At 34.9% G+C, this 18236-nt stretch overlaps 1 protein-coding gene across 3 annotated transcripts in view; it reads left to right on the top strand.

The window, feature by feature from the left end:
• KANK1 (KN motif and ankyrin repeat domains 1) overlaps positions 1–18236 on the top strand; it is a 251967-nt gene that overhangs the window by 186075 nt on the left and 47656 nt on the right. The gene's annotated exons all lie outside the window — the stretch shown is intronic.

Genomic DNA, 18236 nt, shown 5'->3' with positions numbered 1-18236 from the left:
CAGTTAAAAAAATCTACTGTTGTGACATTTCTCCCTTAAGTTTCTTGGTATAGAGTGGTTTCAGTTTTTGATATGATCTGAAGGAAAAAACAGAAGGAGTTGTTACAAATCTTTATTATTAAAAAAAAAAGTTTCATCTTAAAACTTTTGACAAAGTGATCACACAATTGGTCTTAGATTTTTAAAAAGTTTCACTTTGAAAAACGATTATTTTTGCTTAATTATTTCCTGTTTTCACACTCAAACATCACACCAAATTGATTATACTTTTACTTTCTACAATTTAAATCAAATGTTTTTTATCTCAGTCTGAAGTTTATTTATTCATTTTCAAATGGTTATGATATCCAATGCTCATATTTGAGAAACCAGGTCTGCTTCCTATTTGAGGTTTCATTTTCATTCATTAATTTGTTAAGTCTTTGGAAATAAGAGGTTAAAAAGTGCAAAACATTCATTTGTACATCTTAGCCTGCTGAATTTTAGCAACCCTGACAATTCTATATAGAAAAGAGGTTTCACTTCCTAAAAATATGTATCATGTTTTTACAGTGAGAAGATTTCTATTCCTAGTATTTCTGAGAGCTGTTGTTAAAACTGGATGGGGAGTAGAGGCACAGTCCATACAACTACAATAAGTAAATATACTAGAATGTGGTGGGAAAAAAGAAGTGGATCCAGGAACAGATATTTTGTTTGATTCATTTTGCACATTAACTATAGGATGGCATTTTTGCCCCATCATGATTTGTTCTGAACCTATAACTTTTGGGGTACAAACCAGACCTGAATATTATGAGTAATTGATAATAGGGAAGCTTACTCATGGCTGTGTTAGTTGTCATGGATCTATTTACACTTACCCTACAGACCTTTATGCAAAGGGGCATCTGTTGTAGTCCTCTGCAAGTGGCCTTGAACAATCACACATTAGAAGGTGTTTTTGTGTTATTGTTGTTACTTATGAATCATTATATTTGGGAGAGGGTCTTGGGGGGGGGGAGGCTGGCCTTCTATTAGGATGTAAACTCTTTGCCAGTGGAAACTGCTTTATTCTTTGAACTTGTATCTTGACACATAACACAGTGCCTGGCACATAGTAGCTACTTAAAAGAACCTATTGATTGTCTGGTTGATTGATTTGAATATTTTAGATTGATTATTAGAAGGAACCTAGGAAATTGTCTTGGCAAGTGTGGTTCAGGTTCTTTGCAAGTTCCTGAGACTCTTTCAGATGGTATAGAAAGAACATTCTATTTTCTTAATAATAGTAAGATGTTTTAGTGTCTATATAGTAACTATTGATATAACACACACATAATCAAAAGTAGTTTGGGGGACATCAGTAACTTTTAAGAATATAAAGAGATCCTAAGATAAAAAGATTTTGATAACCAATAATTTAGACCAGTCCTCTCATTTTATGAACAAGGCTGAAAAAGAGTAAACATTTAAAATTGTAGTAGATTCAAATCCAGAACATAGAATCACAAATTCTAGAAGGAACTTCACAAGCCATCTGATCTAACTCCCTCCCTCATTTTACAACTGAGGAAACTGAGGCTCAAGGAGGTTTTTTTTTTTTTTTTTAATCTCTTTTTTTGACTTGCCCAAGATCACATCAGATAATAAGCACTAAAGATCCTGAGAATTTGAATTTGTTTTTTACTTTCAAGGACCTTTTTTTTCTTTTTTTTGTTTTTTTAATAAAGTTCTTTATTTTCAAAACATATGCACGAATAATTTGACAATACTGATCCTTGCATAGCCTTGGGTTTCAGATTTTCTCCTCCTTCCTCCCATATGCTCCCCTAGATGGCAAGCAATTGAGAATTTGAATTTGAACAGAATTTGAAACTTAGATCTCCGCTGTACCATAATACTTCCTCCCTTTGACTCCAAATCCAAGGTTATTTCCATAGTATCATACTGCTCCCTTGCTATTCTTTGTTTATTTGTTGTTAAAGTATTTGCCAGGGTTTTAATAGCTAAAAACACTTAAAATATTTTCCTTCCACACCTTTCTGTCTCTCCCTTTCCCTCCCACCTTCCCTGTGTGTGTATAGGTGTGTGTGTATAAAGTTGTTTTCCCATCTAGAATCCATAAATTTATAGCTTGAAAAAAAAAACTTCTGAAACATAGCCTTCACCTACTTAACTATGAAGTTTCCTTTTTTAAAATTCACCTACTTCTTTCACCTCTCTACCTCACCAAGATATCTGATTAGGAAAATAAATTTTAAATCATAGTTATCTTTCTAAATATAATTTTTTTTCTAAAACTGTTTTTTTGTACTTTTAAAAAATTGAATTCTGGTAAAGAGAGGCAATTATATCAGAACATTGCTTATAAAAAATGCACACTCACATTTAAGATATCCTGATTTTACTTCAGTAATTGTTATTTCTGTAAATTCCTAGTTTCTAGCATATGTCTGGCACACAGTAAATGTTTAATAAAAATGTATTCATCATCTACAAGTCAGAATATTTTTTTCATCTAGTAAAATTTTCCTAAATTTTGATGGAAAAATATAGCCACAGGCATATAGAAATTTAATGGTGAAAATGGTAAGACTTACTGTCCTAGGAACTTGTTGGACTTCAGTGTCACCCACTAAATTTGCCTAATCCTACCTGTGTAGCTTTGAGAACCTCATTGAACTTCTAGCTCTAAATCTATGCTTTTAGAAGCCAATATTTTATATATATATATATATATATATATATATATATATATATATATATATATATATATATATATATATATATATATATATATATATATATATATATATATATACACATATATATATATGCCAAGAAAAATTATGATAAAATTCTTAATCCCAAACCTAGTGAATATCATATTACTTTATTTTTCTTTGTTATTGTATTCTTGAAATTTATTTTTAAAATGGGATTAGAAAAAATAGTCTTCCTTTCTGTGTTTCTTCTTCTTATAAGACAAATGAAGAATCTTTTCTAATTTACTGTCTTCTCCTGTGTGTGTGAAGCTTTCTTTTTTCTGACCATTAGAGGGAGCAGCTAGTAAAGTTCTTTCTTGTTTACTAAGTGAACTAAAACTTGTTCAACCTTCAGGTGTCACTACAGGATTTGAAAGGAATGAATTAGTATTCAATTACAGGGAAAAAGTAGAAGACTGTGACAAAAACATGAACATTGAGTCTCGATGTTTCTGTATAAGGTAAAATAGCTAAAGAAGTATCCTTTAAAACTTTTATATTTATGTATTTAAAGTTTTCATGCAATCATACGTAGATTGTGTTATTTGAGATAATTAGGCCACAGGCATAACTATCATCTAAATGTTACTTCACAATATTTTGGGGCCCACAAAATAAAGAGAAATTGGATGCAAGTTGATGATGTTTCTGAGTCAAAGGAAGACTGTTCTGATAAAATTATATAGTTATAATATAATTATGTAGGATCAGAGATGACTTAGTCCAGTCCTTTAACATTGTTCTCTTAACATAGTTTTCATATTACTTGAACATCAACCCAGCTTTGTAAAGAATTTTTTAAAATCACCAGTTCTGTTGGGCCTGCAAGTTTTGCCCAATTCTTCCCACTTTTCTCTATTTCTTGACCTCTAAACTAGAACAAAAATGCTTTTTCCTATCAAATACATCTGAGGATTTTTGGAAATAAACTTAAATTACCACAAAAACTTAAGACCTACAAAGAAAATCAAAGGACATAGATTTCGACCTAGAAGCAACACTAGGACCATTAAATTTAACCCTATCATTTTGCAGATTAGGAAACTGAGACACAAAAAAAGTGATTTGTCCAGAGTCATACAATTAATAAATTTCAGGGTTAGGATTCCAAGTCAGGTCTTCTTAAGCCCTCTGTGTAATAAGTCCCCCAGTTGTCTAGAAAGGTTAAAAGGACATTTTCTCTTCCTTCTGCTATTGATAACCCTTTATCTCCTACTTATCTTTCTGGAATCAGTTTCCCCAACATTGTGGACTGGACTGTCCCCCCCCTTCTATTCAAATGAGGGTGGTTACAGGGAAATGTTTTCTTTGGCCATCAAGGCTGGTATATTGCTTCCCAGCTCTGAGGACAAAGGCTGATTTTTTTTTTTTTTTTCCCTTCATGTGCTCTGGCAGAAATATATGCAGAAGTACCTGTAGAACTCATACCACATACAATAAAATTGCTGCCCCACCCTGAGAAGTAGTGAATCACTATAATCATTTAAAACAAACCTGGGTGGGGAGCTGGAAATCTTTGGGCCTGGGGAAGTGGAGCAGAGGTTGGCTGGGGGCTAATGGAGGAGGGGGCCATAGAATCAACAATTGCAGCTTGCAGGAAAATTGCAAAATCCTAGGGCACTGTGCTACCAGATTTTCCATTAACACACCCAATCTGCCCTCTGGTTCACATTTGAAAGTGGGAGAGAAAACAGACACAACAGCACAGGCTGAGTAATGGACTATCTACCTATTCTTCTCATCGGGCCTTAACTTCTGAGCTTACATGCAAACGCATGCACAAACACACACAAACACACACATGTATGAGTAATAATTGTGTTCTCTAAGAGGATGCTAGAAAACTCTCTTGGCACATGAAGAAAAAGCAGTAGTTGGAATTTTCACCACCTGAGGATATTGATTTTAAGTAAAAAAGTAGGAGACAGGGAATCTCCCTGGCTCCATTTAATTCTGAAGCCTTTTAGGATTTAGGGCTCTTCCTCTGGGGCATTGTTTTTTGGCTCTCTGTGGTTGGATTCCTTGAAGAAAGCTTGTGAAGAATCACAAATTTAGAGCTAAAGGAGACCTTAATAGCCACTTAATTCAACCCTCTCATTTTATGGAACTGAGTCACTTACTGAAGATCACACAGGGAATAAAAAAATTCTCGCTTTCTGGCAAAGCTAAAATTCAAAATTTGTCCAATTCAGCAAATTGTGAGGATTTCAGATTTTGGTGGTGTTTGGGCGGGTTAAGTAAATTAGGGGAGAATTAAACAAATAAGAAACTTATGAAAATAGAGTAATTTTAGAATATTACCTAAATCCTGCCATTCAGCCCTCTGCTGATAAATGATTGAACAGAAAATCTATTCAGTATATTATTGGTCAGATGCAAACTAGTATGAGGAACTATTTCACTTCCTTCTTTGTACACAGGACACACTGTGAGATTAAGTGAAAGTTTTCCCTTCTCACATATTGAGTCTCCACACAATGCTATTTTGTTAAGGATGGCTTTCAAGATTAGAGATGGTTGAGCTTTCTTCTGTTATTCTTCTCTTTGCAAACATAATTCTAGCTTCCTTTGAGTTGAATCAGGCAACATCCTCTCCTTTCTTCTTCTGTACTCTGCCTTTGGCCTTATTTTGGCCTGTTTCCATTGTTCTTTCCCAGACCAGCTTCTGTTTTCTCACCCCGATACCTAAAGTAGGATGAGCTTTCTCAGGCTTCTAGTCCATTGCGGTACACAATTTTCAGTAGGATGTAAACTCTTCTTATTCCATTTTAATAATCTTGTATTTCCATATGGGTTTCCATCAGTAACTTCCTACATATAAGACATTTGCTCTGACTAATTAAAAATTATTTTCCTGAACTCTTGCCACACAATTCTCTCTTCCCCATCTTCTTATTCTTTGAATAAAGATTGTACTGAGAGTCACTCTATTATGTCCCGTAGTTGTTATTTAAAAAAAAAAAAAAAAGTCCTGCACTTGGGGTTAAGAAGACCTGAGTTTGAATTCCACCTCAGTTATGCTTTACTAATTTTGGTGACCTAGAGAAATCAACTTCAGTTTCCTCATTGTCATAAGGGAGACAGTAGTGCCTTTTATTATTAGGAGGATCAGCTAAAATACTAAATGTAGTGCATTTTGTAAACTTTATAAGGTCTATAGAAGTATTAGCTCTTTTTAGTATTAGGACTATTTTGTTTCATACCTTGAGTTCCTCTGAGAGGCATCTAGGATGGGATTAGTTAAGATTGGACCTTTGATTTCTTCTGGGTACTGCAGGTGTGGAACTTCTCTCTATGCAAACCTATGGAACATAATAGAATTGCCTGGAGCACTGGAGTTAACCTACTTGCCTGGAGTCACACAATCAGTTTTGGCAATGCCAGACTTGAAACTGGGCTGGCTTTCTTTTCGTTTGCTGTGTTGCCTTTCATAGGCCGCCTATTACAAAATATTGTAGAATTTCAAAGTTCAAGGGGAACTATCTTTTACACCCACCTTCTCATTGAATGTTTACCAGTAGCTGGCAGCATAGGACCCAAAGGATCCTTCTTTATGCTGTATGGTTTTGTTTCCTATTCCACTAAATGTCATTGTGCTTATATCCAATATCTGATCATCTATTGTATTTTCGGATCACTTGGTCTATATTTCTTTGTCTTCTGTTAGATAGTTGGTTTTTAACTATTTAACTTTATATAAGTTCCTAAACACAAATTAGAGGGGAGACATTTTAAAAAGGGAGACAGGAAATAAAATTCAAATAAGTCCATTTTACTATTTGCTTTCACCTAGAAAATTTGGGGGAAGAAAAAGATTAAACACTGTTGTTTCAAATGGGAATTCATCAAGTTGTTATATATGATTGTAATGAAATACTACTGTGCTTTAAAAAATAATGAGCAACTTTTCAACAGTGAGGACTTGGGATGAAAAGTGCCATCTGCATCCAGACAGGGAACTATGGAGACTGAGTGTGGATCAAAGCATGTTATTTTTTACCTGTTGTTATTGTTTGTTTTTTCTTTCTCTTTTTTTCCCCCTTTTGGTCAGATTTTTCTTGTGTGATATAACAAATATGGACATATGTTTAGAAGAATTGCACACATTTAACCTATATCTGATTGCTTGCTGTGTAGGGAATGGGGTAGAGGGGAGATAAGGAGAAAAATTTGAAACATAAGGTTTTGCAAAGATGAATGCTGAAAACTATTTTTGCGTGTATTTGGAAAAATAAAATACTACCGTGTTTCCCCGATAATAAGACCTATCCTGAAAATAAGACACCCACATACTCTTTAATATTCCGCTAAAATAAGCCCTCCCCCGAAAATAAGCCCTATCGAACTTACTATGAAAACGGTCATCATGGTGATCCCCTGCGCTATATGCTGCGTAGCGGTACCTTCAGTAAGCAGCGCCGCCCTCCCCTCCCGGGTGAAACGCACGTCGCGCTCCGAGCTGCATCCAATCAGAGCTGCAGCAGTGAGCGCGTCATCCTCTTCTTCCCTGGTGATTTGCTTGCTGGCGCTACTGAGAGCAGCGCCGCGGAGTAGAGCTGAGACAGGACCATCTAAAAACTCGGTAAGTTCAGTAAGCGATGGAGAATAAAATAAGCACTCAGGGGGCATGATGGAGGCTAAAAGGGGCATGATGGAGGCTAAAATGGGCATGATGGAGGATAAAAGGGGCATGATGGAGGATAAAATAAGCCCTCCCCTGAAAATAAGCCCTCTGGTGTTTTTTAGTCCCAAAAAAATAATAAGACAGTGTCTTATTATCGGGGAAACACGGTATTAAGAAGTTGAGAAAAATAAAGATTAAATCATCTGTCAAAAAGAAAAGATGATCAGGAACCTCTTAAAAAACATGGAAAGACTTACATGAATTGATGCAAAATGAAATGAGCAGAATCAGGAGAATATTGTACATGGTAATAGCACAATATTGTATGATGATGTACTATGAAAAACTTAGCTATTCTCAGTAATACAATGATCCAAGACAGTTCTGGAGAACTTAGGATGAAAGGTTTGACCCATCTCCAGAGAAAGAACTGATAGAGGCTGACTACAGATCAAACATCCTTTTTTATTTATTGTTCTTGGGTTGTTTTTTTTTTTTTATGTTTTCTTTCACAGAATACCTTACATAGGAATGTGTCTTATATGACTACATATATATAAGAGAGTAGGGGAAGGAGGGAGAGAATTTGAAAAAAAAAAAAAAGAATGTTAGGTTTTTTTACATGTAATTGGGGGGAAATTAAATATCAAATAAGATCAAATGGGAATTCAAAAATCACTGAACCATTGAGCTGAAAGGACCTGAGAAGTTATCTGATTTAGCCTGAGAATTGGAGATGTTAAGTGTACAAGGTCACACCAGGTAGGTCAGCGTCAGAGCTGGCATTTGAACCCATTTTCTCCAATTCCAGAACCTGTGTTTTTCCATCAGGGTCTTTTGTATAAGAAGTATCTAAAGAAGTGAGCTTGACTTCTCAATTTCCTGACACTGTCCTCACCCTTCAAAGAGAGAGAGTGAAAGTGAGAATATGAATAATGAATTCAGCCTTGGTCTTTCTCCTACCTTGATTTATTTAGTCAATGTTTGTTTAGTTGAATCAGTCTTCATGATCCCATTTAGGGTTTTCTTGGCAAAAATACTGCAGTGGTTTGTTATTTCTTTCTCCAGTGAATTAAGGCAAATAGGTAAATGACTTGTTTGCCTTTGAACTCAAGTCTTTCTGATTCCTAAATCCAGTGCTCTATCCACTGAGTCACCTGACTGCCTTTAATCCATATCCTGACTGTAAATAGGCTAGGAACTGTTAGACTTAACTTTTTAAAAAAATTTCTTTCTTTTTCTTTTCTTTTTTTTTTTTTTTTTTCCCTTGAGTCTGGGGTTGAGTGACTTGCCCAGGATCACACAGCTAGGAAGTGTTAAGTGTCTGAGACCAGATTTGAATTCGGGTCCTCCTGAATTCAGGGCTGGTGCTCTATCCACTGCACCACCTAGCTGCCCCAAAAAATTATTTCTAAGACCTTTATACATTCCCTATATTCTCCTTCTCATTTAGTAATTAGTTAATATCTAACTTGGATTTTGAGATGGTTTCCATGACTGATTTTTAGCAAAATCAAAAGTTCAAACTATAGAGTACCAAATAATCTTAGAAAACTCACTCTGCTTCCAGTTTAAGGCTTCAGTTATTTTGATAGGATTGTGTTCCCTCTGTTCCAGCATTCTGTGGGGTTGAAAAATAAGTAGTCCATTTTAAGCAAGTCCAGTTAAACAAATCAACAAAAATTTGTTATATAATTACTATGTGCCAAAGACTATATTTAGGGTTCTGTTCATAGATTTTAAAAAAAAAAAACAAAAAACTATAATGCCCATACTCAAGGAGAGAGGTCTGGTTGGGGTGGATTATTACCTTCCCAGAGGAAATACTTAAAATCTTTGGCAGCAGCCCATCAATTGGAGAATGGCTGAATAAATTGTGGTATATGAATATTGTGGAATATTATTGTTCTGTAAGAAATGACGGACAGGATGATTTCAGAAAGGCCTGGAGAGACTTACATGAACTGATGCTGAGTGAAATGAGCAGGACCGGGAGATCTTTGTATACTTCAACAACAATATTATATGATGATCAATTCTGATGGACGTGGCCATTTTCAACAATGAGATGAACCACATCAGTTCCAATTGAGCGGTAATGAACTGAACCAGCTACACACAGCGAAAGAACTCTGGGAGATGACTATGAACCACTACATAGAATTCCCAATCCCTCTATTTTTGTCCAGCTGCATCTTGGATTTCCTTCACAGGCTAATTGTACACTATTTCAAAGTCCTTTTTGTACAACAACTGCTTGGACATGTATACATATGTTGTATTTAATTTATACTTTAACATATTTAACATATATTGGTCAATCTGCCATCTGGGAGGGGGGGAAGGAGGGGAAAAATTAGAACAAAAGGTTTGGCAATTGTCAATGTTGCAAAATTACCCATGTATATATCTGGTAAATAAAAACTATTATTATTATTATTTTTAAATCTGTGGCAGCAGATGAGATTAGCATTCAAGAAAGAGAAAAGGGCTTAGAAGAGTACCCACACGTAAGGACCTGCAAAGGACAATGAACCAGTGGAGACTGGGAAAGTTTGGTTAGACAGATTAGGAAAACCTGCTTGACAGGCCCTACAAGTGATCTCATCCATAGCACCCTCTATGTCCTCTAGTTGATACCTGTCTCTTTATTCTGTTGTTTTGAACCTCCTTTGATAAACAGAGCTCTTCCTTTTTCAGAGATATTCACTACAACATAGACTTTCCTTGAATATTCAGTAATATCAACGCTTGTTCCCATTAGAGTGGGTGTGAGATGTTGAGAGGGATTTTTTTTTTTTTTCTTCTCCTAATGCCTGAAACTTTGTATACAAGAAAATCTAGGAGCACTAGTTGGGCTAGTCTTTTTGATCTACCTCATTCTTTGTCAGACCTCTTGGGCAATGCTTGAAGTGTCTTTTGGGGGTGGAGCAGGGGGTTAGCCATAAGACATGAAAGAAGAGATGGACCTTTATTCATCTGTGCAAGTATGATCACTGCTCTCTATTTTTACATCTTCATACTCCCAAGCACCAACTTAAGATGGAAATATCCTATTGACATGCTTTTCTATTCCTTGATTCTATAAAACACAGCAAGATGGATTTAGCATCCCACTTCTCCCAATTTTGACTGAGGCACAACTTCCAGGCTTTTGTTCATGGTCATGATTTTTGCAATGTTCATTCTTTATATTTCTAAAAATTAGTAGATTTTAAAAACTTTTTTATTGTATTCTATTTATAAAAATTATCTTGGAAAAAGCTAAATTTAAATATTAATTTAAATATTAACAAGAACTCTACTAAGTTGGGTGGGTTTTTTCCCCCACATATAGAAAAGATTTTTAAGACATACCCAAATAGGGGTCACATCATTGTCATTTGGTCCTTAACAGTGATTATTATTACTTAATTTTTTTTAAATTTTATTTCCTTTGTAATCTACTCTGAATTATTATGTCAGTCTTATCCTTCTGAGACAATTTGGCCTCAGAAATCCTTTCAGGGTATCCTAGTAATTTTTTAGTAACTTCTCTCAAAAAGTCCAATGAATATATCTTTTCTTGAATGACCCATAAACTAATTCAAGGTTTAAAATTTGCTTTTAGGCTTCTTCAGAATTATGAAACATATAAGAAATTTTCATATTAGTATTAATAATGTTCTTCTTTGCATCCTTCACCCCTGTACATTGGAATTTAGGCTGTTGTTTGCCCCTGGTAGCTACATTTTTGTTTCCTATTCCAGTGTGTGTCCTTGACTTTCCTCTTTTATAAAATTCTAAGAACAATATTGTACACCAAGCTACAGAAAAGTATTTTGTAAACCTGAAAATATCTCTTGTAAATTTGAAAAGAAAAAAAAAATAATTACAAAGCATAGTGGGTAGGTGGGTCAGAGGAAGGTCTAAAAGGGGAAAGGCAGAGGTTAGGAGGGCAGTGAAACAATTCAGGTTGGCGCTAGTGCAGGCTTGTACTGGTAGTAGTGCAATTGGCTTTCTAGAGGAGAGGAAGAATGTCAGTGATAAGGCAGTTAAAAAGTCAAAAGGGCCTGGCATTTGGTGTAAGAGTATGCCAACACTGTAAAGAGGTGAATAGTATTTCCAGCGAAACCTAATTAAGAGTAAGATGATAGAAAGAACAATTTTTTGTGAGTTTGGATTTTGGAATGGGAGGTGAGGAAGTGTTGTTTTCTCTTTTTCAGAAAAGATATTAAGTTTCTGACTCCCATTTTCCAATCAGAAGGGAGTGGTTTTCCATCATCCTCTTGAGTATAGCTGCTTCCTAACAAGTATTGCCAACTGATAGGTGTTGCCCATCATTTACATATGGTGATTTGGTGTTTTTTTTTAACGAAAGTGACTCCTAGCAACCAACCGTCTTGATGAAATGCAAATTTTTTTATAAGAAAATTTCTCATGAAAAAAAGTACTTCTAACCCTAAACTGGACTCTGCCTTTATAACAAACAAACAAAAGAACATAAGTAAAACCAATTGGTGTAATGCCATATTCTGCTTTTTCTATCTCTGCTGTGAGGAGGAATGTTATGTTTGATCATTTGTTTTCCTTTTAGTGATCTCCTTTTAGTAGCTGTAAATATTGTTCTACACTAATACAGTGCTTACTGTTTGATTCTAATTCTATCTAGTTCACATTACATCAATTCATATAAATCTTGTATGAATTCTTCACATGTCACTTTTTACTGAACATTAACCAACTAAGTTATGTGTTAATTATTTCCTAATAAAATGAAAACCTTTTTTTCCCATTTATTTGCTATCATAAATAGTGCTGGTACAAATATTTTGGTATATGTCAGACCCTTGTCTCTGTCCTTATTCTCCAATCATCACATACCCGTTACTTGAGATTACTGGTTCAAAGAGAAGAATCAGTTTAATCACCTTTTTTGCAGTTCTATATTGCTTTTCCAACTGACTGAGTCAATTCACAGTACCATTTATATGCTTGACTCCCTATAATTTCTCCAACAACGACATTTTTCTTTCTTTTTCTTTTGGTCTTCCCACTAAATTTAAAATAGCTCTTTCATCCCATAAAAACAAAAATGTTTCATAATAAAAATTTTAAAAGAGAAAGCTTAATTGGCTTGTTTTGTGTTTTAAATGATACTGATATTTTTTAGTTCTTATCTGCTACTGAGTCTTTAAAGAGATTTTTTCCCCTCAGGCTTCTCCAGATGTGACTCCACCTCAATGTTCTTTTGATTTTTTTCTAAATATATAATTTTCTCTTATGCACTTAAATATTTTGAACTAAAAAGGCACTAGTGAACATGAAACTTTATTTTTCATACTCAAATTCAAGTTTTTGTCAGTACATCAGCATTTATTTTTATTTAGTTCACAAAATTTTTCGAACCCAGTTTTATCAGAGACCACATTTGGACTTATATTGACAATTTTTAAAAAACAAACAAACAAAATAATCTTTAACGCTGCTAGTTTGAAAGTAATGCTTTGAATTTAATTCTTTCCAAAATCAAAGAAAAAAGATAATTTGTCTGTTTAAAAACAAAGATTAGACTCCAGCATTTTACCTGATGAAAACGCTAATATGGGAAGTTATCTGAAATTGAAAAATATTCCCAATTGAAATACTACTTCACCAGTTAGTTCAAAGTTTCTGACTCCTCTGTGCTGTCTTTTAAGCTCCTGGTTCTTTGCTTCTATCAGAGCCCAAAAACCAAACAGTTTTCAAAGTGTGATCTACAGACCATTGGCAGTCCCAGAGACAATTTCAGAGGGATCCATGATAATACTAAAATATTATTTGCCTTATCTTCTTCCCTTTTCCAATAACATATTTGCATGAGGCTGTATTTTTTTATTTTTTAACAACAACAACAACAACAAAAAACAACACCATAGCTTGATAGATTGAATGAAGAAGCAGATATGAGATTCTGGCTGTCTTCTATTAATAGATTCCCTCTCTCCCCCCAAAAAAAGTAAAATAATGCCACTTTAATATTAATCAAGTTTTTTAAAAAATGTAATTTGTTAACATTTCATAGTTTGTTATTGTTAATTTAAATGAATTGATAAATATTTTTAAATTTTATCAGTTATAATTTCTAAAAGGATAAATATTGTTAGATTTGTCCTAGCAAACTCTTTAGGGTCCTCAATAGAGTTTTAAAGCATTCCTGGGATCAAAACATTTGAGAACTGCTGGTATAACATGATTATAGTTTTGGACTCAGCACCATCTAGATCTTAATTCTAGCTTTGTACTGTGACCATGGAGTAAACTCTAAACTGTGTTCATTAAAGTGCCCCTATACCCAAGTTCCCTCAGTTATAAAATGGGGGAGTGGGATTAGGAGCAAATGGTCGTGCCCTCCTAAATCCAGTCAGTCTCATGACATTTAAAAACACTTTTTAATAGTATTTTATTTTTCAAAATTCCTACAAAGATAGTTTTCAACATTCACCTTTGCAAAATCTTGTGTTTCTAAAATTTTCTTCCTCTCCCTCTCACTCTGCCCTCCTCAAGACAGCAAGCAATCTGATATAGGTTAAACATGTACAATTCTTCTAAACGTATAGTCATGCTGCGCTGGAAAAATATCAAAAGGGGGGAAAAAACACAAGAAAGGGGAAAAAAAAAGGTTGTTGCCAAGCAACAACAACAACAAAGCTGAAAATACTATGCTTTCATCCATATTCAGTCTCCATATTTCTCTCTCTGGAAGTGGATAACAGTCATTATAAGTCTATTGGAATTGCTTTGAATTACCTCATTGTTGAAAAAAACCAAGTCCATCACAGTTGATCATCACATGATTTTCTTGTTACTTACTGTATATAATGTTCTCTTGATTGTACTCACTTCATTTAGCATCAGTTCATGTAAGTCTTTTCAGGCTTTTCTGAAATCAGCCTGCTCATCATTTTTTAAAAGGTTATAGATATGTGAGTTTTTATTTTGATTTTTTTTTAATTCATTTTATCAGTTTCTCTTATTTTCCCTCCAGTGTATTCCTCTTGTTTTCCCTTCCTTTCCTTTCTCTCTTCTTTTCTTCCTTTCCTACACTCAAAGACTTGGAAAGGTTGTAGTCATGGTCATGTTTTTTGTAGATGCACTTGATTAGCTACAGTTGGGATTGGACATTATAATGTGTTCAGTATAAATGGTTCTTGATTCAAAAGAAGTCATGTTTTTAACTGGAACACTTAGTGAAACTGAATCATCTGCAATGTATGAACAGGCTTAGAGAATTCAGTCAATAGAAATGTGTATGATACAAGAAGTATGTTATTTAAGCAAGTCACCTTTAAAACCATTTGGCTAAGAAATAGACCAGTCAATCAGTGGAACAGATTAGGTACAAAGGACAAAAAAAGTTACATCTATAGCAATCTAGTGTTTGACAAACCCAAAGATACCAACATTTGGGATAAAAATTCATTATTTGAAAAAAACTGTTGGGAAAACTGGAAATTAGTATGACAGAAACTAGATATGGATCCACACTTAACACCATATACCAAGATAAGATCAAAATGGGTCCATGATTTAGGCATAAAGAATGAGATCATAAATAGATTAAAGCAACAGAGGATGGTCTACCTCTCAGACCTGTAGAGGAGAAAGGAATTTATGACCAGAGGAGAACTAGAGATCATTATTGATCACAAAATAGAAAATTTTGATTACATCAAACTAAAAAGTTTCTGTACAAACAATACTAATGCAAACAAGATTAGAAGGGAAGTAACAAATTGGGGAAATATTTTTACAGTTAAAAGTTACGATAAAGGTTTCATTTCCAAAATATATAGAGAACTGACCCTAATTTAAAAGAAATCAAACCATTCTCCAATTGATAAATGGTCAAAGGATATGAACAGACAATTCTCAGATGATGAAATTGAAATTATATCCACTCATATGAAAGAGTGTTCCAAATCACTACTGATCAGAGAAATGCAAATTAAGACAACTCTGAGATACCACTACACACCTGTCAGATTGGCTAAGATGACAGGAACAAATAATGATGAATGTTGGAGGGGATGTGGGAAAACTGGGACACTAATACATTGTTGGTGGAGTTGTGAAAGAATCCAGCCATTCTGGAGAGCAATCTGGAATTATGCCCAAAAAGTTATCAAACTGTGCATACCCTTTGATCCAGCATTGCTGCTATTGGGCTTATATCCCAAAGAAATACTAAAGAGAGGAAAGGGACCTGAATGTACCAAAATGTTTGTGGCAGCTCTTTTCGTAGTGGCTAGAAACTGGAAGATGAATGAATGTCCATCAATTGGAGAATGGTTGGGTAAATTATGGTATATGAAGGTTATGGAATATTATTGCTCTGTAAGAAATGACCAGCAGGAGGAATACAGAGAGGCTTGGAGAGACTTACATCAACTGATGATGAGTGAAATGAGCAGAACCAGAAGATCGCTGTACACTTCAACTCACTTCCAGTTGATCAATGATGGACAGAAACAACTACACCCAGAGAAGGAACACTGCGAATTGAATTTAAATTGTTAGCACATTTAAATAGTCTATCTACCCAGGTTACTTATACCATCGGAATCTAATACTTAATGTGCAACAAGAAAATGGTATTTACACACATATATTGTATCTAGGTTATATTGTAACATATGTAAAATGTATGGGATTGCCTGTCATCTAGGGGAGGGAGTAAAGGGAGGGAAAAAACCATATTTTCACACTTATCATATCGTACAAGAAAAATCAGATCAAAAGGGAAAAAATAAGAACAAAACAAGCAAGCAAACAACATCAAAAAAGGTGAAAATACTATGTTGTGATTCACATTCAGTCCCTAAGGCTTCTTTCTGGATGCAGCTCTCTCTCTCCATCACAAATCTATTGAAACTAGCCTGAATCACCTCATTGTTGAAAAGAGCCAAGTCCATCACAGTTGATTATCACATAATCTTGTTGCTCTGTACAATGTTCTTTTGGTTCTATTCATTTAACTTAGCATTAGTTCATGTAAGTCAATCCAGGCTTTACTGAAATCATCCTGTTCATCATTTCTTATAGAATAATATTCCATTATCTTCATATACCATAACTTATTCGGCTGTTCCCCAATTGAGGGGCATCCACTCAATTTCCAGTTCCTTGCCACTACAAAAAGGGATACTCCAAACATTTTTGCACATGTGGGTTCCATGACTTAAAGCAAGGGTTCTCAAACTTGTAGCCTGCGGGCCAGATGCAGCCCACTGAGGATGTTTATGCAGCCCACCAGTTATGGTAGATGGGCTGAGGGGCAGAGACAGAGTGTGAACTTTTGTTTTTACTATAGTCCGGCCTTCCAACAGTCTGAGGGACAGTGAACTGGCCCCCTATTTAAAAAATTTGAGGACCACTGACTTAGAGAGTTACCTAGCTTTGTTCTTTTTTGCATCATGTTTGTTTATTTCAGATATTATTCAGACATTTCAGTCTTATCCAACATTTTGTGACTCCATTTGGGGTCTTCTTGGCAAAAATCCTAGAACAGTTTGCCCTTTCCTTCTCCATTCCTCATTCATGAGGAAGCTGAGTCAAAGAGGGTTAAGTGACATGTTTTGGGTCACATAGCTAGAAAGTATGTGAGGCCAGATCTGAACTCAGGAAGATGAATTTTTCTAATTCTGGATTCTACTGCACCACCTGGCTGCCCCTTCTGCAGATAGAGATCAGCAACTTGTCTGTGGTACTCAAGTGGTTCAAGTGGTTTTCTTATAGTAATATGGGTGGTATGTGCTGAAACCCTATCTGTATGGTGATAGATAACCCCTCACCCTCAACTCTAGCCAAGCATCTGGCAAAGTATAGTCTGACCATAGTCGGCAGGTGAGAATGTGCAGGATGTTTCAGCTCAGGATATGGGGAAACGTAACTCAGGAGTCTCTGACTTCTTCTAGTCACACAAAAAGATATACCTTCACATTTACAGATTCTGCAAAGATTAGAAATGAAATGGCTTTTTACTTTGTGCACAGCATGTTTAATTGAACTTCTTGAAATAACTGATCTGTAGAGCCTTACAAAATTCCCAGGTATCTCTTTGGGAAAGATTGCAGATGTGATTTCCAATGAATTTACAAAGATATTATTTACAATCATCCAAAATCTCTGATCTGATCTGAACTAGATTTACTTGTTTGCCCAATGAGACAATTGATTGTTTTTACTCAATATATGCATTTTAGGCAAAAGTGTTCAGAGGGCTAAAAATATGAGCCTCTTTTAGGTGATTAAAAAATATAAATTATCCATAAATTCTAAGCATGTAACTGTACACTGCAGTTAGGAAAAAAATAAGGCTTTGATGAAATTTTTTTTTAATGTTATTATTAGCAAGAAATCAAAGTTTTGGGAATTTTGGAAGATAAAAAGCATATGATCCAATTTAGAAATATTACTTGGATGTTTCTTCTTTGTATAACCCTTCTATCATCCCCTTAAAAAAATTGGATCTGTAGGTTGTAAACACTGAATGTTTTTAGCCTTTAAATTACATGTTGAATTAAACAAGAGTAACCCAGGAAAAATAGGCCATTCACCACCAATCCGCCCATATTGGGTGCAGCTTAAACCTGAATCATTTCCTTCACTGGTAGCCTAGTATAGACTAAGGTCTAAGTTATATCAATGAGCCCTTCTGTGCAATCCAGACCGGGAGTAGCGAAAGGGAAATAAGTTAAAAGGAAGACTAAGGAAACGACTGATGACTTTCTATCTACATTTCCTTGTCAGCAGTAGGCTTTATCCCCAGCATTTACTGCTGCCTTTTTTTTTTTTTTTTTTTTTTTTTCCCCCAATGTCCCCTTTGGGACTTTGGTAGTAGGTGA

This window comes from Sminthopsis crassicaudata, chromosome 1 (assembly GCF_048593235.1).
Source record: "Sminthopsis crassicaudata isolate SCR6 chromosome 1, ASM4859323v1, whole genome shotgun sequence".
Lineage (NCBI taxonomy): Eukaryota > Metazoa > Chordata > Mammalia > Dasyuromorphia > Dasyuridae > Sminthopsis > Sminthopsis crassicaudata.
This window is presented reverse-complemented; position numbering and strand designations above follow the sequence as displayed.